Genomic DNA, 26,957 nt, shown 5'->3' with positions numbered 1-26,957 from the left:
CACTGTAGATTTAAACTGCTCGAACAAAAGAAGCTAATACAGCAGTAGTAAAGTCAGCATTTTAGAGGCAACTTGTCATATATTGAGTACAATTTTCAGCTCACATGGAAACTGGACATTTATTTGATTGTCCTGGTTTGTGGCATTTCCAGACTTTTGCCTCTGATCCCAGTTCACACACTTGATTCGGGAGTCTTAACCTTTTGATAGTTCTCACTATCATATATGCTCAAAGCAGAAAACACTCACTACAACAGCAAGGTCTGTCTGGTTTCTGTCTCCCTCTTGTGCCTGGATCCTTTTTAGACAACTTAGGCTAGATTTTTAAGATAAAGAACATATCCAAAAGAGTTATTTCACTCTACTTAGCATGACTACATAAAACAAAAATTGTTGCAAGCAAAAATACTAAAAGCCATATTAATTGAACAAAACAGCAAGAACTAAAAGCTACTAGGTCCCAAACCCTTGTGGACAATCTGAAGGATGCAAACTTATCTACCACTTGTCAACCAGTTAGCATTTGTCAGATGCATATATCATCCACTTCCTGTGACATGCAATTAGGACTTTGGAAGACTGAACCAGAGCATGTCTGCAATGGGTTTCTGGTCATTGTCTGACCAATAATGTGCATGCAAACACATTTGTGGGACCATAAATTTTGCTTAAGGTGAAAACGATACAGCTCTTTAGATGTACAACAATCCTTTGTGGTTATGCTAACAAGTGCTACACAGTAACATAAGCACACAAATATCTGACTCCACAAAATAAAGAAAAATTACACAGAGCAACAATGAACACCTATCGAAAGCAAACAATGCACCAATTTAAATCCTGGATCATCCCCAATTAGTTAACAACTCAGGCTAACAACAAATGAGATTCCACACAGAGTTCAATGTTCCAATTGGTTTATTGAACACTAAGGGAGATATGGATGTGTAGGGTTTTAGTAGGGGATTGATAATCACTATTGTAAGAAAGGGAAGGATGCAAGAAAAAAATAATCTAAGAATCTAACCTAACAAGTGATTCTGAGGAAATGAAAGCTGCCCACTGAAAGAGACTGAAGGAGGAATCTTTGTGCCTTTAGTCACTCCCACTTCTCAAGTACTGCCACTTCTGAGGACCCACCCAGACTGCTGCTGCAAGTAAAAGGCAAGAAGCAGGAAGTCAAGTCAAGTCAAGAAAGCCTTTATTTGTCACATGCAAGTTGCCCTGCAGCGAAATGGGACCCCCCTAAGGTGGGCTTTCACTTATTATGTCGGGGGTATATTTCAGTTTTCCCCACACTTCTGAAGATTTTAGTTGTATTCACAGGCGATTAACAAAGACGGATAAACAAACCTGAGAGTTATACAGAAAAGAGGGAGAAGATTCTGTTGGAACCATGGAAGAGCAGATCGCTACTCAATACCACGATTGAGTGAACATGGTACATATTTATTTGCTGTACTGAAAGTGTCATTAATGGTTAAAAGTTATCTGTAACGGATACTTTACAAAGTTACTTCTATTGGCTGTGACTCAGGGGGTAGAGCGTGTTGCCTGCTAATAAGAAGGTTGATAACTTGATCCCCAGTTCTTCAATTCTGTATGTTGCAGAAGCCTTGGGCAAAATGCTCAACCCCAAGTTGCTCCTTGTGCATTCACTACAGGGTGAGTGTGTACGTGCCATGTATGTGGGTTTACTGACTTTATACTTGTGTGGTTGTGGCCATCATATACACACGTAGACACACACACACACACACACACACACACACACAGTGTGGACATAGTAGTTCCCTTGAGACTGCATGTCCAAAACAACTCAACCATTGCGGAGGCAAATTGGACTGTGTGTGTGTTTGTGCTCTATTTATAGTCTATGTTTCCATGTGGTTTAGTGTGGTTTAGGCCACATGTGTTCATCTGCTTGTGTGTGTGGATGCATATGTGAGACGGGTGAACGTGTGTGAATAATAATGTGTTTTTCTCATGAGAGACTCCACCAAGGCAGAAAAATAAAATATTAATGATCAATCACTGTTTTGGGGCCACAGAAACACATACAGGCATGCACACACATATAGACACATGCACACACACACGTACAGATAGACAGACAGGGAGACTTGGTATTGTTACAGTATATTTTCAGAGATCCCCTGACAATATTGACTCTGTAAGCAGCTGTAAGTAGATGCTGTTAGCCTGGAACTTGGAGAAGCTGGATGTTGAGTGGAAGGTTGATGCCAAAATCCAAATCCAAATCCAAATCCAATTTATTTATATAACACATTTAAAAACAGAAAGTTTGCCCAAAGTACTGTACAGAAACAAAGGAGTAAAACACAAGATAAAACCACTGACACTCACATAAAAACATAATAATACACATAATAAACATATCAACTCACACCAGTCTGAACGCTATCGAAAAAAAGTTTTCAAAAGTGACTTAAAAACGGAACAAAGATGCCTGTCTAATATTTAAAGGCAGCGTATTCCAAAGTTTGGCGGCCATAATTGAAAAGGCTCGTTCTCCTCTACGTTTTAGCCTAGATTTTGGGACAACCAACAGCAGCTGGTCAGCTGATCTAAGGGTCTGCGAAGGAATATAAGTCTGAAGTAGCTCGGAAAGGTATGGGGGAGCAAGACCATTAAGGCATTTATAAACCAGCGTTAGGACTTTGAAATTAATTCTGTCATGAACAGGAAGCTGACGAAGAAAGGACAGGACCGGTGTTACATGTTCATGCTAGACTTGTAGTCAAGACCGCTTAAACCAAGACCAAGACAATACCAAGACCAGAGGGCATCGAGACCAAGACAGACCAAGTCAAGGCCAAGACAAAGTCGAGACGAGACCAAGACCGAGACAAAAAAGTCTTTAAACTGCAGCCAGATGCTGCTTCATTTACGGGTGTCAGGCATATTTATGTGCTTTTGCGATGCACTCCAATCCCTATGGAGGGATTGGAGCATAGCTGAGTCACTGTGTGAGAGCTGAGCAGCGAAAGGAAATTAAGTGAGGAGCCGGCTCTCGCTCAATAGGAGTCGACTCTTCTGATTCACTACAAAGCACTCTCTAAGCACGGCTCTTAGAGCTGATGCTTTTGCGCATGACACATTATTGAACGTTACGTTGTGTGTCATGGATACTGTTGACTCCAAATCTCCCGACCACTATGTCGATCTGAGACAGCAAGACCACGACAGCGAGACCAAGATAAGACCGAGGGATCCGAGACCAAGACAAGACCAAGGCCAAAGTCCGTCGAGACCAAGACAAGACCAAGACCACGTAAAAGTCTCAAGACCAAGACTGGTCTCGAGACATCCGACTCTAGTTCATGCCTGTGGGTACCAGTCAAGAGGCGGGCAGCAGCATTTTGAATGAGCTGAAGACGTGCAAGAGATCCTTGGCTGACTCCAACATAAAGTGCATCACAGTAGTCAAGCCGTGTTGAAATAAAGGCATGTATTACCTTCTCCATGTCACGTCTTGACAAAACTGGCTTCAGCTTTGCTATTTGCCTCAACTTAGAAAAACTTTTTTGCAACACAGAACTAATATGTTTGTCCAATTTAAAATCTGAGTCCATAATGACTTCCAAATTTGTCACATGCTGTTTGATATAAGACCCTAGCCAACCACAATTCCCAAGCGGGTTGCATGAAATATTATTAGGTCTAAATACAATCACCTTCGTTTTACTCTCATTGAAACTCAAAAAGTTCAGAGCTATCCGAGCTTTGACATGTTCAAGGCAGTTCAAAAGGATTTGGATGGAGCCTGGGCCATTTGGTGCTAAAGGCAAATAAATTTGGCAGTCGTCTGCGTAGCAGTGAAAGGATATTTTGTGTTTTCTAAAAATAGACCTTAAAGGGAGCAGGCATAATGAAAAAAGAAGAGGGCCAAGGACTGAGCAAAATTTTCAACTTTAACACTAAACGTTCTGCCACTCAAATATGAATGAAGCCAATCCAGTGCTGCACCTTTGATGCCAACCAGGTGTTCCAAACAAGAGGTAAGAATATTGTGGTCAACAGTATCAAATGCTGCAGTAAGATCTAAAAGCACAAGGATCACAGGACTTCCACAATCACTAGCTAAAAAGATATCATTAAAAACACATAAAAGTGCTGTTTCAGTGGAGTGTAGATGTTTAAAACCAGACTGAAAAACTTCCATGATACCATTAATATCTAAAAACGTATTCAGTTGCGTAAAAACTATTTTTTCCAATAATTTTGAAAGGAATGGAAGTTTTGAAATGGGTCTAAAATTTGAGCAAACTAAAGGGTCAAGGTCAGGTTTTTTTAATAAAGGATTTACAATTGCATGTTTTAAACCATCAGGAATCACACTGGAAGTAATACTGCTATTTATAATAGCAAGGACTGAGGTTCCAATTGAAGGGAAAACCTCTTTAAAGAGCCATGCAGGGATAACATCCACAGGAGAACCAGAAGGTTTAATTTGCCTAACCATCTCGTTAAGAAGTGTAATTGAGATGGGTTCAAACTGGTATAAGGCAGCTGAACAGGGACTAAACGTGGATGGATTATATGTAGGAGGTACTATTGCTGACCTGATGGACTCAACCTTGTTTACAAAAAAAGACAGAAACTGATTACATCTGTCAGCAGAGCCTTCCAGGGTGGTAGACTGGGGCACATTTAAAATAGAAAAGCAAAAGTAATTCACTGACCACTGGCAAAAAAAAAATCGGATTTATTTCAGTTTAGTGAAATTCTCATGCAGCAATGCAGCTAATATTGCTCTTTAGGTCATGTAAATGTTTAATATTCTATTCTATAGGATTCTTCCTACTGTTCTACGACATTGTAAAGCTGAAGTTCATTGTGTTGTCCATCAAATCAACTTTAGCCAACCTGTGCTTTATGACAGTGGTGCATTGTCCTGCTGGACGCAACCATTTGAAGATGGTGATAGTGATGCAGATTTTCACTACTCAGCCTGGCTGTGGCATTCAAACCATGAGAAATTGGTATTAAGGGTCCCAGTGTGTGCCAAGAAAACATTTCACACATCATGACACCGCCAATAGTTGCCTTAGCTGTTGACACAAAGCAGATCGGGTCCATAAATGCATACACAGATGCCAGACTGCCTTCCACAATCATGCTGGTTTGGCTAAATAACAATTCTAGAAATAGCATCTAAGCATAGCCAAGTTTATTGTTTGCAGCGTTCTCTTATTTAAATATAAATAAGTGTAAAATCCCCAAACATCTGTCCTCCACATCATCGGCCTCGTTGACAATATTAAATCTAACACACACACACACACACACACACACACACACACACACACACACACACACGCCCAGAAAAAGTGAAAAAAGCAGAGTGGAGCTCACCTGTCAGCACCATTACTACCCCTTCCCTGCTGTCCCCTCTGGGGAATGGACCAGTCCCTTGTCATAGACTGACATCTTTCCCATGGGTTCCTAATGGATCCAAAGACGCGCGTGCACACACTCACACACACACAGATCCCTAAAGTCAGTTCCCAAGGTGCTGTCAGAATATCCCTGGACAAAGACCAGAGGTATCCAGTGAGCTGTTGTGTGTGTGTGTGTGTGTGTGTGTAAATGTCGTCTAAATGTGAGACAGCACTAGGTTTGACATTTCTTGATCCCACTGACACATTCTTAGGGGCAGTGGACACTTATCTTCTTTGGAGAAAATGGAAATAAATAAAAATAAAGAAACACATTTTCCATTGTCTTTTGCCAGTGGTGTGATTGGCAGAAGTCCTCAGGGGCAGAGAGAAAAAGTCACACCTCAACAACCATTTTGGCTGTGTAAGTGTGCTGTGATGGACACATTTCCTCAAGGCATTATTGGCAGATACGGTCATAATGATGTGAGCTTATCCAAAAGAAGAAAAATGTTTGGCCACTTATGCCAACTTAATATCAGTTAATTGTAAATAGTTGTCTAGATCCAACTTTCAGTCCTGTGACACAGATGCACTTTCTGCAAGTTGAAAATCATTTTGGTGCATGTGCAAATAAATGTATGAATGGACTTTGAAAAAAAGGAAAGAAATTAAGCGAGATTTTGTTTGCAAAAAATGACATAATTACAATAAAATAACTACTAAAATTAAAAGATCTCATAATTATAAGTTAATGGTATTCAGAAGACACAGACAGTTCTAAAATGTCTGTCATATCTTTTTACTGTCCATCATGTGATGTTTTTGTGATATTGTTGATATGTTGATATTAAACACAAAAGAAAATCCTGTATTTAAGGCATAAATTTCTCATTAGAAGACATTTAATGAAGACAGCCATTTCCATTCCGCAAATGTGTTTTAAATAATAATTTTTAACTTCAATATATTAAGCATGGCTCAGCTGCAGAACTTTAAATGACATATATATTAAAAGAAACTACAATATAGTATTATCATTGCTGTAGTTTGATATTTTACATAGATCTAACAATTTCATAAGACTGATCTTTATTGAACAAGATTTCACAGTTTCACACTTTATGTATTCAGTAAAATAATTACTCCTAATAACATGCAGGTGGCATTATAATCAACTCAAATCTCAAAAAGTAAGATTGAGTAAAATTCAAGTTTAAATATAATTACAGTATGGAATATAATTTCATAATTTATAAAGAAAGGAATGTAATAATCTGCATCATGTGCAACAGATGCAGATTTTGCAGTCTTATAATTAAAATATTTATATCTTATCATGAGAACATACAGATTTTATGCCTATCAAATATGACTTAAAAAATACAAAACCTATTAAGTGTGTTACGACAATTGCCTGTCCCGTTTGACTCTTTTGCCATCAGAATTATTGTCTAAAGGCAAAGAAAGATGCCCAACGGATTTACTTTACCAAATTGACCATCCCAGCCTTGCCGTAATGGTCCATTTGATTCACCTTTTATTGTTTATTTTATTTTCATTTGCTGAATACGGGACAGACTTGACTGGGGGAAAGAAAGGGGAGAAAGAAAGAGGGAAAGAAAAACAGTTGAGAAGAGGGACGGGGATAAAGGGCAAAAAACAAAAACCAACAGAATAAGCAGACAAAAAATACATATATCGATCACCTGGATCACCTGTTGAGAAAGAAAAAAGAAAACAAGCAGAAGAAAACGAGAGTAATAGAATAAACAACATCACACAGATATATGGGAATATGACAGTAAATACTAAATATTAAACATTATTGTGCAGCACGTAAGATCGACAGCGCACAGTGTGCTTTGAGGTAGGAGCCAAAAAGGGTGTAGTTTGTGTGTATGATCACCCGTGTGTACACCTGTGAGCATGAACGCGCTTGTTTTTTTTAAAAGGTTCCTTCATGTAATGATCTGCTAGAGGGTGTGGGGGGCCACTGCCCCGTCCTCCAGGGCATGAAGCAGGTATGGAGGAGATTTATATATTTAAGTATATTTTGCAGTGTTAAACTGCAAGATAAATATTTTAAAAAACACAATCTTAGAAAAATCTTTGTTGCATTCTTAAAATGCAATCTTAAATCTGCACATGGTGCATACTGGGCTCCATTCCCATGCAGTGAATGATTTGATTTTTAAAAAACCTTATATAAGGTGGGCATGTTTTGTTGTTTACTGATCTAGAAGAAATGTCACTTTTAAACTCAAGTTTTAAAATGTTCTCCATCAGCTGACTGCCCTCCCAGGGATCACTTGTTTTTTATGCTACTTCTTTGCTTCCTTTGGAAACTGTGTTCATTTTTTTCCCATTATTACACCTTTGTGCAGAATTTCAGCTACCTGTGGAAAACCAATGATAGCAACTTGAAAAACCACAAATGCCCTTCTTTTCCTGTTTAAGTTGTATAAATGAGCAACTTAAACAGGAACAGTTTCTAGTGAAATTTTTAATTCAGACTTGGGTTATAAAGATTTTTTCAGATTTATATGTGATCTAAAGGGTTGTGGTTTGACTCTATATATTTATTTTTTTCAAGATAAATTAATGTATAAAAAAGGAACAAGAAAGAAACAGCAAGGAAGAACAGAACCAGAATATTTTCACGTTTGAGAAGACAACTGAATAAAAAAGGTTTCAATCATACACACAAAAGCACAAGTCAGCACAAAGTAATTAAGGTCCCAACAGCAAACACATACACACTCCTTCTGAGTGTATCCTAATCCGTGTTTTAGACAGGTTGTGTTTGCAGAGGATGAGGCAGTTCGCGGGCTGGCCTGTGGTTAACTGACACCCTCGTTACATTTTCCACTATTTTTCTTTCTCTTCCTTTCTAACTCCGCTCTATTGTGCTTTTCTTGTGTGCTTTTCTGTACACTCTATAAAAAAGGGAGGGAATGCCAACAGAGTGTAATTTGTCTTTTTTATATGTGTGTGTGTTTTGTGCTGGTAAAAAATTTTTTTTGTGTGTCACTGCCACTTATGACAGCCCAGACCCCCTGGCATTTTAAATATTATGTAAGGCTGTTAAACTAAAACCCAATAATTTCATATTTCATGACTAGTAAATTTTGGTGTGTGCTGGTTTTAAAAACGAAAATTACCACCCAGTTATACCTAGAATCACCAAAACTACCACGGGCTGTCTACTATCATTTTGTCACTGCTGAAACATGAGCGTGAGCTAGCTAGAAGTGATTTTTGTGTTTCAGTGCTGGGCAATATTACCAGTGAGGGTGTTGTTTCAGAGCCAGACAGTATTACAAGAGATGCGTTTCTGAGTCAGACTGTGACAAAAATGAATTTTGTGTCCCTAAGTCACCAACTAATAAGATTTCAATTCATGTTTCTGAACTGGCAAATTCAGTTTATGCTTCCTGAGTTATTTCAGAGCCAGTGAGGGCTAATAAAGTCTTTGGTTTTGTTCCTGAGCTGACTAATCATAATAATTTTCTGTTCCAGAGCCAGATGAGCACAAGTCTGAGTTTTGTGTTTTCCAGCCTAAGAAATCAGATTCTAAGTTTGACGTTGTCCAGCCTGCAATTCCAAAGACTGTGTTTTGAGTTGCCAAGCCGGTCATATCAAGGAATATTTATGTTTCACAGTGAACACCTTTAGAGGCAGTTTTTTTTTTCTGCTGAGCCAATTATTTCAGGGACTGTCTGTGTATTCTGACCAGGCCACATTCTCAGGGAGCATGGGAACCATGAATTCAGGCGGATTAAGTAATTCAGGATCCGTGTGCTCAGGAATCTCAGGCTCTGCGGCTGCACGGCAGCGCATTCAGCTTGCTCCAATAGCCGGGGTTGCTCAGCAGGACACGCGATCTCAGAAGCAGGAGATCTGGTCAGGACCGGACAACCATCTTTGGAAAGACAGGGCTGAACCTAATGCAAGGAACCTGGAATCAGCAGACTTGGGTAGGTATAATAGTCTCTGGGTGGAGCACAGATGCAGCCTTGGTGGTGCTGTTCTCATATTGTTCCCTTGCCACTGGGAACACCTAAAATGGTTCTGTAGAGAACAGCTGGTTTATTCTCCTGCCTTCTATTTCTCTGGTATACCTCTTCAAGTGGATGGCCAAAGCTCAGAGCTTTGGACACGCCTCATTTATCGGTTCTTCTTTTATTTTCACTGAAGGCATCAGAACTATGAATAAACACACATGGAATTATGTAGTAAACAAGAAAGTGTGAAATAACTCAAAACATGTTTTATATTTTAGATTCTTCAAAACAGCCAGCCTTAGCTGTTTTTAAAGTAATGATGGGCTGTCGTTTCTCTTTAATTAGAACTCATACTATGGCAAGAACCAATCAGCTAACAGTTGTCAAATGGGGGTGTCAGCTGTGGGTCCCAACCTCATTAAGAAAACAAGAGATTCCACAAATGAACCCCGACAGGCACACCTGTGAAGTGAAACCATTTCTGGTGACTACATCATGAAGCTCATTGAGAGAAGGCCGAGGGTTTGCAGCACTGTCAATAAAGCAAAGGGTGGTACTTCTAAAATATAAGTCAGTGCGACGAACTTTTCAAGTAAAAAAAGTAAAATAAAATTCTCCGCAACTCTATTGTGGTCTAAACCAATCAGAGATAGTCAGGGGCAGGACCTCTCTGACTGGCTGTGGTCTGGATATTCCTGTAGTTCTTCGTGTGTATGTTTGAAAGTGCAGGTGGATAGAGAGAGGTGAGTAGCTTGAATAAAGAGATATCGATTCGTTAAATCCTGAATCGACTTTTAAATATAAATGTATTTTGCCAGAAACGCCAGAATCTCAGGTTAAAGCTCACAAAACTATTTCAACATCCACCAAACAGCAAATGAGAGCAGGAAAACGGATTCTGCACAAAGAAGTAAACACAGAGTGTGGGCCGACGCATCAGAATCAGCTTTCTCTTTCTCGGCTTTTTCAGCCGACGGCCCGTACACGGTCACGCCGTCGGGGCTGAAAGCCGACAGCCCACTGATTCTGATGCGTCGGCGGATCCGCACTTTGTGTTTCGTCTTGTTGTTTTGTCTCTCTCCAACCAAAATTCACTGAACCAGCAGCAAAAGAAGATCCAAACTACGATTCACATTTGATAAATATCGTCAGTAATTCCCTCCTACTTTTGCTGTTTTGCTTCCACCACGATAAAATCACACTTCATGCTCAGATCGCTCTCTGTGTACTTCAAGAACAGTTTCCCATCTCAAATCTCTGTTTTCAGCATTATTCATTCGCTTATTACCCACCAGTCTACTGTTGTTTGCAGCACTGTCGGCCGCTGTCTTTTTTTCTTTTTTTTTACTTTATTTAAATGACCTAGAACAAGAAAGCCTAATTTCTGCTGTTCAGTACTGAAGAAATGTAAACTTTTTAAAATTATGCAAAATTGCAGAATATTTTTTAATATTATCTGCTATAAAAAGCCAGGCCAAGAAAAATTTCCTTCATGTGTTTCTGTGTTTTATCCTCAGTTACTTTGACGCAAAGGCATGTGCCGTGATGCTCACACCTCTGATGAAGTCTCACATGTATCAGTACTGATAAATGATCAGAATTATAATATTTCTGACTGTCTGAGGCAAAACTGAATCGAATCGGGACCTTGTGAATCGGAATCGAAAGGATTATAGAAATCAGTGATGACACCCAGCCCTAGTGAGTAGCCTGGGCCTGACAGAAGTGGATGTAGCTGTGGGTAATAAGAAAAGATGTAAAAGAACTATTGATAACTTTTTTGTTAAGTTAGGGCCTGATCTGTCTGAAATTCATAGCCAGTGCTCTGACAAGGAGCCATCAATCTCTCAACGCAAGAAAGCACCCTGTATCCAGAAAACACATTATATGCTGCGATAAATGCACTGCCCAAGTGTCCCCTCTCCCCACTGCCTTTCAGCAGCAGGCAGGAGCAAACAGGTCGTCAGAGGAGGCCGATGTGATGATTAAGTTTGACATTGTCTACAATATTGCCAAAGAGTGCTAAAGCACTTTAAACACAAGCAGTTTTTCAATAACTTGTCTTTCTTGTAGAAATGTGCTCCAAATAAAGAACTTTGTGTTGACAAGATTGTTAGTTAATCATTTACAATACCATACAATACAACTTTATTTATATAGCACATTTAAAAACCAGTGGTACACCAAAGTGCTTTACAATAGAAACAGGGAAATTAAGACATGATTAAATGAAAGACCATGTACGAAAGGCCAGCCAGTCGGCGGAACTCAGGAACGGAGCCACATCTGCTGAGTAAATATATCAGCGTACAGCTGCCGATTAGCCAATCAGCGGTGAGGCAACCCATCCTCTTCACCAATCAGAAGACACAATTCTACCTCATCATTACGCACACGCTTCGACGTAGAGAGTTCGGTCGGAGCTGCAGGTGGGGAGAGTCAGCAGAGTTTTACTCACCGTGTGGATTTTCGTTCCTTCTTATACTGTTAGCGGTGTGCGTCCATGAGACTGTAAGTTTCTGTGTTTTATCCTGTTTGTTCTTTGCTGCGGCCATTATCCTCCCTTATTTAAATCCTTGGCGCACACTTTGTTTACCAAATGTTACTGCTGTTTACTGCGAAGCAGCTTCTGCCATGCGGTCATTAAGGGATCGTCACTAATTTCTCATGTTGGCTCTTGTGTAAAGTGCCTAGTTAGGATTTATGTAAATAGTAAAATTAGCATTTGTTGATACTCCCTTATTTTGGTTGAATGTTCCACTACCCAGTATTGTTTGTATTGTTCTATTCTATCTTCGACAAGATAGCTAGGGGCTAAATTATTTATAATTTTAAAGGTGAGCAGCAATATTTTAAATTCGATACGATATTTGATGGGTAACCAATACAAATCAGCAAGAACAGGGGTGATAGAGGCATGCTTTCTAGTACCAGTCAGAAGGCGAGCTGCAGCATTTTGGAAAAGCTGGAGGTCACAAAAGCATGAATGAGCTTTCCAAGATCTTTATGAGGAACATAGTGCTTAGCCTTATTTCTAAGGCTAAGCACTAGCCTTAGAAATAAGGCGCAGTTGGTAGATTTAATTAAAGAGGACACTTGTTTGTTAAATTTAAAAGAGCTATCCAGCAGGACACTGTTGTGGAAGTTTTCCATTAAATAAAGCCTGCAGACAAGCGGTGAGCGGTAGCTAACATTCTTTAATCACAAACAAAGAACAGAAAAACCAAGCTTGGTGGAGCCTGCATGATCGCGGGGCAGACGGTCAGCAGAGTCTCACTGAGCCTAGCATGGCTCTCAGTTTACATACCTTCTCCAGGAACAAAAGGCAGTACACAGCTGTTTCACACCTTAAGGTTCACACTCCCTTGCTACCTCCCAGAGTCCTTGAAGAGACAAAATACTCTTCCTGTGGAGTTTTCTGCTTCCCCCAACTTCCTTACCAGACCACCACCATTTGTCTAACTGAATGAGTGTGAGACATGTTAAAATCCAGTGGCACCAAGGCATCATACAATAAAATAATGTGATTAATACATAAATAAAAGAAATTCCTATACAACACCTAAGTTACTAACCGTGTCAGAGAGAGAAGTAGCCAAGGAACCAAGGGTATCAGCTAATAGGCCCCGAGGGATATGGTTGCAAAACACCACAATTTCCATTTTCTTATCATTCAGGATAAAGGAGTTGCCCAAAAGCCATTCTTTGACTTCTCCCATGCACTCTAGGAAGCAGTGCAATGAGAGAGCAATGTCGTCATCATTTAATTGAAAATATATTTGTATATTGTCAGCATAGCAGTGATAAGAAATGTTATATTTTTTAAAGATTAAGCCTAGGGAGCATGTATAATGAGAATAACATTGGGCCAAGCACAGAGCCGTGGGGCACACCACAGCATAAGGATGCAGTTGAGGAAGAATAAGTACCCAAGGTAACAGAGAAAGACCTGTTCAAGAGGTATGATTTGAACCAGTTAAGGGCTTCACCCCGAATGCCCACAGTGCGCTCTAACCCTCGTTAATAAAGTATTATGGTCGACCATATCAAAGGCTGAGGACAGATCCAATAAGACTAATACAGCAGAAAGCCCTGAATCAGTAATTAAGAGAAGATCATTAAGGACTCTCAGCAAAACTGTTTCGGTCCTGTGGCGTGGTTTAAAACCAGATTGAAATTTATCACAGATGTCATGCGCATCCAGGGAAACCTGGAGTTTACCTGGAGTTGCGAGAGAACTCACCACTCACCACTGGGGGGAGTGAGGATTTGAGAGATAGAATTTAATCAGTGAAGTAGTTTAGAAATTGTTCACAGAGAGCCGAGGAGGGGACCATCGGCATATCAGGGCAGGGGTTAACCACTGAATTAAAGATTTTAAATAGCAATCGAGGGTTGTTGCCATTGGTCGCAATAATATCAGAGAAGACGGCCGCTTTGGTGCGTTTAGCAGCAACTTGAAACTCCAGGTGGCTAGAATGCAAAATATCAAAGGATACCTGGAGATCCATCTTTCTTCCATTTCCTCTTAGCTCGGTGGCATACGCGCCGTGGGGCACTTATAGAATTGAGAATGAGTTCTAGAGGATTTCATTTTAGTCGGTGCTACTGTATCAAGAATAGAACAACATGTGGATAGCAAAGAATTAGCGATGTCGTCAACCGTATGAGGTTTGGAACAGTCAAAGATAGTAGTAGAGGCAGAGTTGAGGAAAGCGACAGAAAAATTAGTCACCGATTCTGAATTAATTATACGTGTTCTGATATCAAAAGTTATTTTAAGGTAGACTGTTTTCTTGGATTTCGTAAATGTTTAAATATGCAATTGTAACTCTCTGGTGCCACCTTAAAACCTTTAGTCGGTAATAGGACATGATGTCGTCAGTAAACAGGAAGTAAGTCTGTAAATTAAGGAGAAGGCATGTGCAGCATGGTGGCCTTAGCCAAATAAATCCAGTGGCATCCACATACATCCTATGCCTTTGGTAGCATTGTGGGTATGTATAGACTTGTAGTGGCATTAGAGGTTTTTAGACAACTGGTTATAATGGAGGGAGTCAACCACCCAATGGATCACCAGGCGGCAGCATATGCAGCATGTGGAAGCAGCACCAGGTGGATGAGGGGTTGCAAAGTGGTGGGGGCTCTGAACAAGCCAAACAGAATCTCCAAAAGTTGATTCTGTTCATCTGGACGTAGCGTTTTATGGGAGAAACGTTTCGTCACTCATCCAAGTGACTTCTTCAGTCTCAGCTGACTGCAGGTTTCCCCAATCTTATAAACAGTACATTTGCATAATGACTGAAACCAGCCCACTGAAGGAACAATGGGCTGGGAGGTCAGTTCCTTAATCTTAATTATTCAAATTCTCATGACCATTGATCAACAACCACTGACCAAAACCCACTGATCAAAGCCCACTGATCAATGGCCATGAGTACCATTCACAGAGAGTTGGGGAATGGCTGCAATCACAGCATTGTAAGATGGTGACAGCTGTACCCTTTGGCCCCCTCCTCGATTCAGAGATGGTCTTTCCCTTTTCACGTAAATGGCCTCCTTGACTCCGCGCTCAAACCAGCGTTCCTCCCTGTCCAGGATGTGTACATCCTCATCCTTGAAAGAGTGTCCACTGGCCTGTAGGTGTAAATAGACTGCAGAGTCCTGGCCTGACGAGGTAGCTCTTCTGTGTTGTGCCATCTGCTTCACCAGAGGTTGTTTGGTTTCGCCGATGTATAAATCCTGGCAATCCTCCTGGCACTTAACAGCGTACACTATATTACTCTGTTTGTGTCGGGGGACCCGATCCTTGGGGTGGACCAATTTTTGGCGCAGCGTGTTTTGGGGTTTAAAAGCCACAGAGACCCGGTGTTTAGAAAAAATGCGTCTCAACTGCTCCGATACTCCTGACACATATGGGATCACTACAGGTTTTTGCTTGGGCAGTGGTTGTCCTTCTCTCCTGGATTGGCTGGAGCTTTCTTTAGGTGCCTTTCCAGCTTTGACAAAAGTCCAGCTGGGATAACCACATTTACTCAGGGCCTTCTTGATGTGCTGTTCTTCTGCCTCCCTGGCCGCTGTGTCAGTGGGGATGGTGTTCCCTCTGTGTTGTAGCATCCTAATGACACCCAGTTTGTGCTCCAGTGGATGATGAGAGTCAAACCTTAGATACTGATCCATATGCGTAGGTTTACGGTACACGTCAGCTTTTAGATGTCCCCCATTACTGATGGAAATTTCACAGTCTAAGAAGCCTAACCTGCCACTTTTCATATCCTCCCTGGTGAATTTGATGTGTCGGTCCACCGAGTTAATGTGATCTGTGAATTGTGGTGCGTCCTGAGATTTGATTTTCACCCAGGTGTCATCCACATATCTGAACCAATGGCTTGGTGGTGTTCCAGGGTAGGATAACAAAGCCCTCTTTTCCACTTCTTCCATGTACAAATTGGCCACGATGGGTGAAACTGGGGAGCCCATGGCACACCCATGTTTCTGCCTGTAGAACTGACCCTTGTATGTGAAGTAGGTGGAATGAAGACACAGTTCCAAAAGCAAACACACTTGGTCGATGCTGAGAGTGGTCCTGTTGCTGAGGTTGGGGTCATCCTGTAATCTCTTATGGACTACCTCCAACGCTTCCGTGACTGGGATGCAAGTGAAGAGAGATGTAACATCGTACGAGACCATGGATTCATCTGCCTCCATAATGACATCTCTCACCTTCTCAACAAAATCCAGGGTGTTCTGGATGTGGTGTTCAGAGCTGCCCACCAGTGGGTTGAGGATCGAAGCCAGAAACTTGGAGATGTTGATCATACAGACAATCGGTCTTAAAGGTGCACCCTGTTTATGTATTTTCGGTAAACCATACAGACTTGGTGTAGACTCCCCTGGGTACAGCCTGTGGTATGAGGTCCGGTCAATAGCCTTGTCTTGTTCTAACTGTTTCAGACAGTCTATCACCCTCTTCCTGTAGCCACTTCCTGGGTCTCGTTTCAGGGGCTCATAAGTATTTTCATCACTGAGTAGTGACAAAATTTTCTCATGATAGTCTTTCTGGTTTATCAATACTGTGCACCTACCCTTGTCTGCCGGAAGGATGATAATGTTGTCGTCATCACTAAGTGATGTGAGTGCCTTCCTCTCCTCCATGGTGATGTTGGATGCTGGGGGCTTTGCATTGCTGAGACAGGCCGAAACTTTCGTCCGTAGTTGCTCTGCTTCCACTTCTGCAATATTGTTGTTACGAATTGCTGTTTCTGTGGCTGTGATCAGCTCCACTAGTGGGATTTGTCTTGGTGTGACAGCAAAATTCAACCCTTTAGCAAGGATGTTTTTCTCTGTTTGGGTGAGCTGTCTGTCAGACAAATTCTTCACCCACTTGTCCACATCCTCGGTGTCACATCCTTCTCTCTTCTGGCCACTGAGGACACTCTTCGTATTTTGCGGTGGTTTCCGACGTACGTTCCGATGTACATCTTTTGCCATCTTACAATAATCTTGATTGATTAAGCATGCATCAAGACGAAGCCAAACAGAAGTGTAATGAACTGGTACAAACCATACAGAGTGGAGAAGGCCTTTTTTTCCTGGAACAGTAACTCACAGATTTAATGCCCTGGTAATTCATACTAGTGTGCGAGACATGAGGAATGTGCCCCTGGTCAGTCAGTATTTCATTCGGGATGCCAAAGTGAGATGATCTGAAACAGAACTTCTGCCACACCCTATGCAAGCTCAACCAGGAGCTAGAGTCTACCCTCCGCATTACCACTCATAATCCTGTAACCTGGTCCTCTCATCTACCTCGTGTGGTGTATCCACATAACACTCTCACATCATCTGCAACAATTTTTCACCCCCTTTGAAGTCTCGCTAGGCTATCAGCCACCCCTGTTTCCAGAGGCAGAAGATGAACTCGTTGTTCCCTTAGTCCAGCACCATCTCCAACGTTGCAACCACATCTGGACTCGGAAGGGGTTCAAGGCCACTGATCGTCATCGCTAGTACACAGACTGGTTAAAAGCTCCAGTTCCCAGGTATACTCCGGGGCAGAAGTTATGGCTTGCTGCTAAGGATATCCCCTTAAAAGCACTCTCTTGCAAGCTTGTTCCCTGCTTTATCAGCCCCTATGAGATCGAGTTTGTAATCAACCCCTGTGGAGTAAAGCTTAAACTCCCTGCCACCTTACGCATACATACACCCCATGTTCCATGTTTCCCAGCTGATGCCAGTCCTTTATCTAATCTCCACGACAAGTTTTCATAGTTGTTCCCAAACACATCACTGCATCATTCACCACCTCCAACTGCCACCATCTCTTGTGGATCACTGGAAAACAAGGTTGGAATTATCCCTCTCACTCACACCTCTAGGAGCTCACCTGGCCATCCACCTCCCCCATAACTGTTTACACTCCACCCGCCACCGTAAATATACTTTGATTTATTCACTCCACATAAAATGTAATAAATAAATCATATAATACAAAAACCAACTATTTACATTTCAACTTTTAACTATTTAAATTTTCAGCTTTTTCCTTTTAAACAAATTTAAAGTGAAACAACACAAAACACTGCAAACCACAACACAATTAAATATAAATATGAAAAAATATGAAAACAAAAAGAAGATGCACATTCTCTGTCATATGGGCCTGCATGAATAAACTTTCTGAATCCTTTATCATCCGCAACTGAAAATAGTTGTGGATGATCACTATACCTTTCTAATGTGACGTTGTTGTCCCTGGCTCTCTTTCCCTCCCGCTCTGTTCCTGTGCTACTGCGAGTGTAACTACTGCCCCTCCCCTCTCTTGCCAGCGCAAAGCACAAGGCTCGCGTGTGGAGTGAAGCGGAAAAAAAGTGCGAGAGAGAGGGTGAGAGAAAGGAAAAAAAAACAAAACCCCACGGCTCCCAATAAGGAGCCGGCTCGCGTCGTTCACTTCAAAGAGTCAGCTCTAAGAGCCATTTCGTTCGCGACCGACACATCACTATATCCAATCCAGCCATACATTCTTATCTACATAACCTGTCTCTATTTGCACCACGTCTTCAGGTCCAGTTATGTTCAAATAAGTAACTAATTGATGTCCTGGCAACTCTGTCGAGACATGGGCTGAGTTTGCATTTGCCCATTCCAAATTTCACACTAAACAACCTCATGGGATCTGCACCCCCGACACCTACCAACATCTACCAACCAAGCATGCAGATGCTTGGTTGGGAACACTTCTACCCACTCAGAAAACATGTCCACTACCAACAAACAATACTTCTTTCCCTCTGCTGGTGTTAGTTCAATGAAATCCATCATAAGATGGTCAAAGGGCATGTCAGGTGGAGGGTGTGCTACGGTATCTACACAAGCTGGACGTCCCACATTACTAAAAATTAGACACTTTTTACAAAACTTTTCAGCTGCTGCAGAAAGGCCTTTTGTGAACCACAGCGTTGTTACTGCCTGTAGCATCCCCCCTTTGGACATATGGTCTAACCCGTGTGCCCACTTGAGAAACCAAGGGAAAACATGCTTAGGCAGGCATGGGCGGCCGTCAGAAAACGCCAGGCGGATTGTGTCAGCCAGATTTACGCCAGAGATCTTTCTCTGCCTGAGAGGCAAAAGACTGCACAGCAGAAAGGTCAGTGAGGTCAGGTGTGGGTAATGAAGCTAACACAAGTTGAAAGGACGGCCCCCCTGAGGCAGCTAGCTGCAGCGTTGCCTTGGGAGACAGTGTCAGCATTACCTGTATGTGTAGCACACTTCACCATAGCAATGCGCGCAGGTAGGAGGATGGCTTCCAGCAGTGCTGCTACCTGGTCTGCATTGAGGATGGGCTTCCCATTAGATTTCAGAAACTTCCTGTGTCTCCACAGGGCACCAAAGTCATGCACCACACCAAATGCATAACAAGAATCAGTGTAGATAGTGACAGAACGACCCTCAGCAAGTTTGCAGGCTTGTGTCAGTGCCACAACTTCCGTGGTCTGCGCCGAGAGATGCTTGGGCAGCGAGCCTGAAACAAGAATGGCATGATCAGAACACACAGCAAAACCCACATGGTTAGTTCCTCCTGAATCACGTGAGGAGGGGCCATGCACTTACAACACCATATCAGAGTTCTCAAGAGGAACATCTAGCAAATCAACATGGGGTGTACAGGTTTCAGTCAACACCGAAATACAACTGTGTGGCTCACCATCCTCCTGTGTAGGGAGGAGAGTGGCAGGGTTCAGTGTTGTGCAACGCTTCACTGTGATGTTGGGCATATCAAGCAACATAGAAGAATACCTGAGCCAGCGAGCTGTAGACAGGTGTGAGGTTCTTTGCTCTAGCAAAATAACAGAAATTGCGTGGGGTACCTGCAGCGTCAAAGGGGAATACCCAACAATGTCGCGGGAGGCAAGCAAAGCCTTTTCACACGCGGCGACTGCACCAGACATCCAGGAAGGCCTGCAGCCACTGGGTCAAGCTTAGAAGAATAGTAGGCAACGGGACGAAGCAAATCACTGTGTTGCTGTAAAAGAACAGAAGACATAAAACCATGTTTCTCATCCACCATTTGAATGTATGGTTTGGACGCATCTGGAAGCGCTAAAACAGGTGCTGTCTGTAGTAACTCCTTAAGTGACACAAAAGCCAACTCAGCCTCCGGTGTCCAGGAAATGTAATCATGTGCAGACAGGTTCGTACCGTGTATGAGCGCAGCCAGTGGAGCTTCCACAGAAGAATACTGTGGAATGAAATTTTGACAGTATGATGTGGTTCCCCGGAACGACATCATCTGTTTTTGGTGCGAGGCTTTGGAATGTTTGTGACCGCCTGCACCCCTTTGGAAGAGATCTGGCGTGAGTTGTGAGAAATCACATATCCTAAAAATGTGACCTGCTCCCTGCAGAGCTGTAACTTAGATTTGCTGGCTTTGTGACCCTTATGATACAGATGTTTCAACAAGGAGAGAGAATCCTCTCTGCACTGCTCTTGTGTGGGTGCACACAACAGCAAATCATCCATGTACTGCAACAACACCGTGCCCTGGGAAAGAACCAAATCTGACAAAGAATCCCTAAGCGCTGCATTATAAATTGTAGGGGACTCACAATAACCCTGACACAGACGGGTGAAGGTCTAAGGCTTTTCCTGTAACTCGAAAGCAAACCAGAATTGACTATCTGGATGAACTGGAACAGAAAAGAATGCATTAGACAAATCAACAACAGTGAAACACATAGCATCTGAAGAGATCTGTGACAGAATGGTATGAGGATTTGGAACTACAGGGGCTCTGGGGACCACAGCTTTATTTACAGCCTGTAAATCTTGCACAAAACGCCACTCGCCACTTGCACAAAAAATTTAAGGTTCATTCGGCCCCTTAAATTTTTTCACAGGGAACAGTGGGGAATGGAACAATCACTCCTGCTTTTAACAAAGCTTCAAAAACAGGAGTGATCCCCTCCACAGCTTCCTGTTTCAGAGGGTATTGTTTTTGACACGGCCGAAAAGAGGACCTTGGAGTTATTACCACAGGCTCATGGTCTTTAATCAATCCTACATCATATTTAGATGAGGCCCACAGGCCATCAAGCACCTTTGTGAGCAGTGGGTGTGTGAGGTCTGCAGAAGATGCTGCTTGAAAAAACACACTGTGAAACAGTTTTGTCTACCAGCTCAACTGAGCGGACACCGTGGACTGTGCAATGCATAGTTTTCTTGTAAGCCTCCAATTTTAGGGAATATAGCACTGTGGGGTCCTCTGTGGCCTGCCAATCACGAGCGCTGTTGCACCAGTGCACAAACAATCCCACATCTTCCCACTGGCGATCATGAGCTTTCTGTTGCTCTTCAGAAAGCGTAATCATAAGAGCAGCAAACGTGGAGCTCCAAAACAAACATTTTACATTTAAGTTATCATTCTTCACCCGGTACCGTGTTCCCTCATACCTGTCATCAGGCCCCTGTGGGGAAATATGATGTGCAATGCAGGTCTACAGCAGCCATAAAACAATGCTCTGGAGACATGCAAAGCTTTACTGCTTGCACAAAGTGCTCAGCCACCGGCCCACCTCCCAGCTTCCATTCATAAGCAAATGCTGGGATGGCAGGACTGTATTTCACCATTGTGTGGTCACAATCCGCAGGCCAGGGGTGTGGTGAAATTCTCCCTCTGAACGGTCCCTGATGCAGATATGGAATGTTGCCCCCGAGTCTACTAGAAACTCGACTTCTTTGCCACAAACTAACATTTTATAGGTGGGAAACGATTTATAGGACTCGTTACTAAAATGCACATAAGTTCCTTCAGGTGACGGGCAAACTTTCTCTAAGTGGGCAATGTGCGTATGGGCAAAGCATTCTTCATTGCATTAGGATGTGTGTGTCTATGTGTATTACCTCCCTGTGTTAATGGCGTCGCGGGCAAACCACAGCCTGTAACCTCGTCAGGAGTCCTGTCCCCCCGCCCTAAATCTGCCCCGGACCGGTGCCGGCTTTTCTCTCCTCCTTCAGCTTTCTTAAACCTCCGATCAGGACAGTCTTTCTTCCAATGTCCAGCTCCCCCACAAAAGTAGCAGCGGTCACGATCGCGGCCATCTCTCCACATCCTCCAGCGGTTATCTCTTCCTCCTCCCCTTCCTCCTCTGCGCCTCCTTCTTTCTCCATTTCCCTGCTGGCCTGCACCCCCACTTGCTACAGCACTGAACAATGTCAGTGCTGCATTGTGCAGGTCAGTGCTTTGCATCGCTTCCTTAGTTGTTTTCTTCACATCCAACCGCTTCTGGGCGTGACGGGCATGACGGCATAATTCGACCAGCCTCGGCTCATCCTCTCCCCCCACATAGGATTGCTTGACCTCAGCTGCTATGTCAGGGCTCAGTCCTTTGTAAATGTGTCCACAGAGGTGGCTCTCATAAGGATCAGCTTCCGCTCCGTCCATTTTCGGGGGTTTAACCATGCCACTATTAAGATTCAAATGTGGTCATAAGGCGATGAATAAAGTCGTCCACTGACTCATCTTTATGTTGTATGCAGGTGTTTATTTCCACCATGTCCACTTTTTCAGGAAAAGCTTGTCGCAAAGCCAGGTTCAAATTAGCTATGGCATCCCCATAGTCCCGGTTTGCATCATCTGTCCACACAGGGTGTGTAATATGGAGATCAGGCGCTGTCAGACTTTGGGAAATCTTCTGGAGGTCTGCAGGCTTCATCTTTACCGCAACTGCCCAGCGAACCTCCGCGCCCGTAGGTCTATACTCCTGGCAGAAAAAGAGCAACTGCTCTCCAAACCTTGCACCAGAAACAGTCGGGTCTGGCAGGAGAGAGGTGGCCTCTTTCACATCTGAAGCTGTCCATGGTCTGTGTACCAAAATGGGCCCAGCTGGCCCCGACACTTCAACCACTGGCATTTGTGGGGTGGTTCGCTCTTTCTTCTCCCTAGTTCTCAGAAAATAGCTCACACCTTTGGGGGTTTCAACTTTCTCTTCCACCCTGTTCCATTGGTCACTCTCCTCATTGTCCACCTCTGTGAGCATGTCTTCACCGGTGTCGGGAGCCCCATCCTCTTCCTCTGAGAGGGATTTTAGGATCGGATACTCAGGCTGGGCGAGTTCAACCGTCCCACATTTCAGGCCCACTGGTTTGGACCCAAAAACCTTTCGCTCCGGTTGGTGGCTCCCTTTTCTTCGGGGCCAGAATGAAGACAGAGGCAGTAGTGGGGGTGGGAGTCTTGGTGGAGGTGGTGGTCTTACAGCGCCGGATGACTGCAATCTGGCTTGCTGCTGGGAAGGTTGCACTGAGCCCTGGAGCTGCTGGTCCTGTTGCGGCTGTTGCGGTCTGGGAGGACAGGAGTCCAAGTCGGGGTCAGGCTTCATCGCCTGTAGGGCAGCCTACAAAATAGCAGGAAAGGAGAGGGCAGTGAACTGTCGCTAACATATGGTGGTGGAGCTGTGGGTTTAGCAGCAGCTGCTTCTCCCTCAGCTCCTTTTTTTATCTGATTTTGGCATCTCCTTAAGAGCTGCCTTTTTCTCCCGTCTCCCTGCTTCCTCTATCCACATTTTAAAACACTTCTTTTCATCATTTATCCTACGCACATCAGCCGATTTAACGTTTTTCTTTTTTAACATTTGTTGTCCCCCCCCCCCCCCCCAGCTGCTCTTCCACCTTTCTCAACTGGTTCACACTAAGCGAACCTTTTTCAGGAAAACCATTCTTTTTTTGCCATTTCTCAACATATCTGATACTATAAAGTCCAAACTTTTTTACCATGGAATCAAAAATGGAGTTTTAACCCAGACCACCTAGAGGAATGCCTCCCATGGCCCCTTTCCCATAATGTAACGGAGCGTCCTCAAAACCCGCTCACCGTTGCAGATTCTTTTCAGTTCCCCTCTTGATTCATTAGAATTCCTGCATGTGAGAGTCGCTGAAGCACATCTTGCGGTTCCCCCTTTTTTTGAAAACAAAAGAACGGTGGGACTGAAGTAATTTCACCTCAGGATGGCCAGTCACCGCTTGCCCATGATTCAGCAAAACTCACCCAAGTAATCCTGCCGACAACGCCAAATTGTTATGGAAAATCTTGAATAAAACTGCAACCACCAGGCAAGCGTGTCTTTTGAAGTGAGGTTTATTAAAAAAGAAAAGGAAAACACTGCAGTGGAGAAAATGTTCAGGTCAAACACCAAACAATTTTCTGACGAAGGCCACTGCCCTGAACCATTTTATACCTTCCCAAAACACTCTCAAACAAAGAACATTCCACACCACATCATATATCTATACCTTCAATCCAGCTCACCCTTGCCCCTCTCCCACTCTAAGAAAAGTTACAACCACCCGTCACCTCCCTAAGAGCAGGATGTTCTGGAGATCTTCAAGTCTACAATGCACCCTCTGTGAGGTGTAATAAAACCTGAGGCCCACTTGTGATAACATTCCACATGCATGTATACAAAGAGATGTCAGGAGTGATTTTGCTATACTAAAGTGATATGATTAAAATATGTGATCAGTACATAAAATAAAGGAGATTTGCACATGAGGGTGTCTGGCAAAATCTCGAAGTGTCTGACCATTTCTCAAACTCTTATAGCCTCTGGTGGCCTCCACCTAATCATAAAACCTAAACATCCACATTCTTTCTATCGCTCAGTGAGCCTAAGTTACGACCTTGGGTTCCTGTTTTTCGTATTATAATAAACATGAGTAAATCAGCATGAAGAGGACTGTGATTTAGTGTCACTTATAGTGTGATGTCTTAATGTCACTGAATAACAGTCCTGTGGTTCTGAGTGCAAATTCAGAGGTGAACTAACAGTCCTCTTTTACTGTCAGCACTGGGACAAAATTAATAAGAAGTAGTGATGGTAAATTTGATTCTTTTTACTGAATCGAGTTTTAATGAGTCACTCACCAAAGTGAATCGGGTTTTTTGAGTTATTTGATTCACTGAGTCAGTTGACCAGAGAGTGCAAAAAATTTACATTTTCACTCAAACTTAATTTGTTTCTCTTTTCATGTATATCCTACTGCTAAGATGAGTGATTCTAAAAGAAAACAACTATTTTATAGAGCAAAAAGATTTCTAAAGGGAACATTTATTTTGTTTATTTTTACTTTATTAGTATTTTCCTTAAATGTGTCAAATATATATTTTCTCATCTAAATGTCCACTGAGCTGTGAGCCAGGGGGCGGTAATGCGCCTTAACATTGGTTGCCAACCAAGAAGAAGAAGAAGCTGTGAGCCAGGAGGGAGTGGGTGAGTGAGTGAGTGATTCGTTCGCTCTATGATTCAGCACAGGACGGAGGGGGTGAGCGAGTCCTGAGTGATTCGCTTACGCTTACAATTCAGCACAGGAGGGAGGGGGTTAGTGAGTCCTGAGTGATTCGCTTACCCTACGATTCAGCACAGGAAGGGAGGAGGTGAGTAGCTCAAATGTGCTGTTAGCATGTTAGCAGAGCGATGCTACTGTGAACCGAGGAGCTATTGTCTTGATGTGAGCTTCTACTCAGGGTTTTTTCTTCCAGTTCAGAGCAGAAATGTTTTTGTTAAGATACTGGATGTTGTGTTTTTCTCCACAATTTTAATTATAAGCTAGATATATTGCTGCTAACAGCAACAGGGATGAGTCAGTGAGTCAGTTGGGCTTGTGAATCATGATTCATGAGTCAGTAAAGTGATTCTCGAGTATTGAACGATTCGTTCATGATTCGCGCATCACTAATAAGAAGCCACACTTTCATTTTTTCTGCTGAGGAATGAGGAATTTCTGTGTCTGCATTGGGTCCTTATTAATCACAGTGTTCATGTTCTAAAACAAAGCTTTGACAGTAACTTACCGAGGCTCCCTGTGCTCTGTGGTTGTGAATTCAGCAGATGTCAGCGTGCTTTTATTACAATATGCTGACATCAGCCTGCTTTTATAACAACACACTGATCTCTGATTTTTAACCTACGACCTTGAAGCATTGCATACTTAAATGGTCTATTTTATTATCTTTACCTATACGATTGGAGAAGAATTAGCTGAAATCTGAAAACTTGACATTTTATGATATATTTATGTAGTGTGATTTTACAAAACTTTATGGCATCATTATGAAGTTGTAGGCCATTGTATTGACAAAAACAAAAACAAAAAGTGTGTTGTACAGCTGTCTCTTTGCCCTTTCATATGATAAAATATACTAGATATGATTTCGTGAATTTTTTTTCAATGTCAACTTTGACCTTAGGAACTAACAATGAAGGTCAAGGTAAATGCTTAGCTAACCTATCTCTGTGCTCCCTTTTTTCCCTTTCTTTCCAAGGCCTGGTATGTTGTGAAGTCTGAGGACGATTCATGGGTAATATAAAGTCTTTACTGATTGTCCAATTTGATGTGATGATGTTTACCCTATTGTCACCAAAATTATTAGCTCCAGCTGTTATTGGTCACATGCTCAGACAAAATTTGAACATCTTGAAAACTGTGGATGCTAGACTTACAAACAGACATACTGACAAACAAACAAATGGAACTGTTTATATACACCTTCTCCTCGGAATGGCAATTGCTAAGAATCCAGTGATTGTGATTCTATTATCATTATCATTTATTAACTAGGAGAGCCCCAAAGCCCCCAGTAACAGTGTTACAAATTAACTCGTGTTGCAGATTAATTGGTGAGGTCAAACAGATGTGTGGTATAGGGCTGGGCAATAAAATTCATATCTCGATATTTTTTAGCTGGATGGCGATATAAGATGTATATCGTGATATTTTTTTAAAGCCATAAAGTAAGAACAAAAATAGAGTTCTTAGTCAAAGCTGTGTCCCAGATGTCACACAGGCACTTTTATTAACATACAGCATAGATGTACATGAAAAAAACTACTCAAAAATAAATTATGAGCATTTATTAAATAATAATGCTCCATAAATAAAAGAAAACTATGTTGTTTTTGTGCATAACAAAGAGCTCACAATTGTGCAGTCAAAATGTAAACTAAAAGATGCTGAGCATAATAACATAGACAGATTTCACAGCTGCTCTGTTCCTGAC

Source organism: Pelmatolapia mariae, linkage group LG6 (genome assembly GCF_036321145.2).
Source record: "Pelmatolapia mariae isolate MD_Pm_ZW linkage group LG6, Pm_UMD_F_2, whole genome shotgun sequence".
NCBI lineage: Eukaryota > Metazoa > Chordata > Actinopteri > Cichliformes > Cichlidae > Pelmatolapia > Pelmatolapia mariae.
This window is presented reverse-complemented; position numbering follows the sequence as displayed.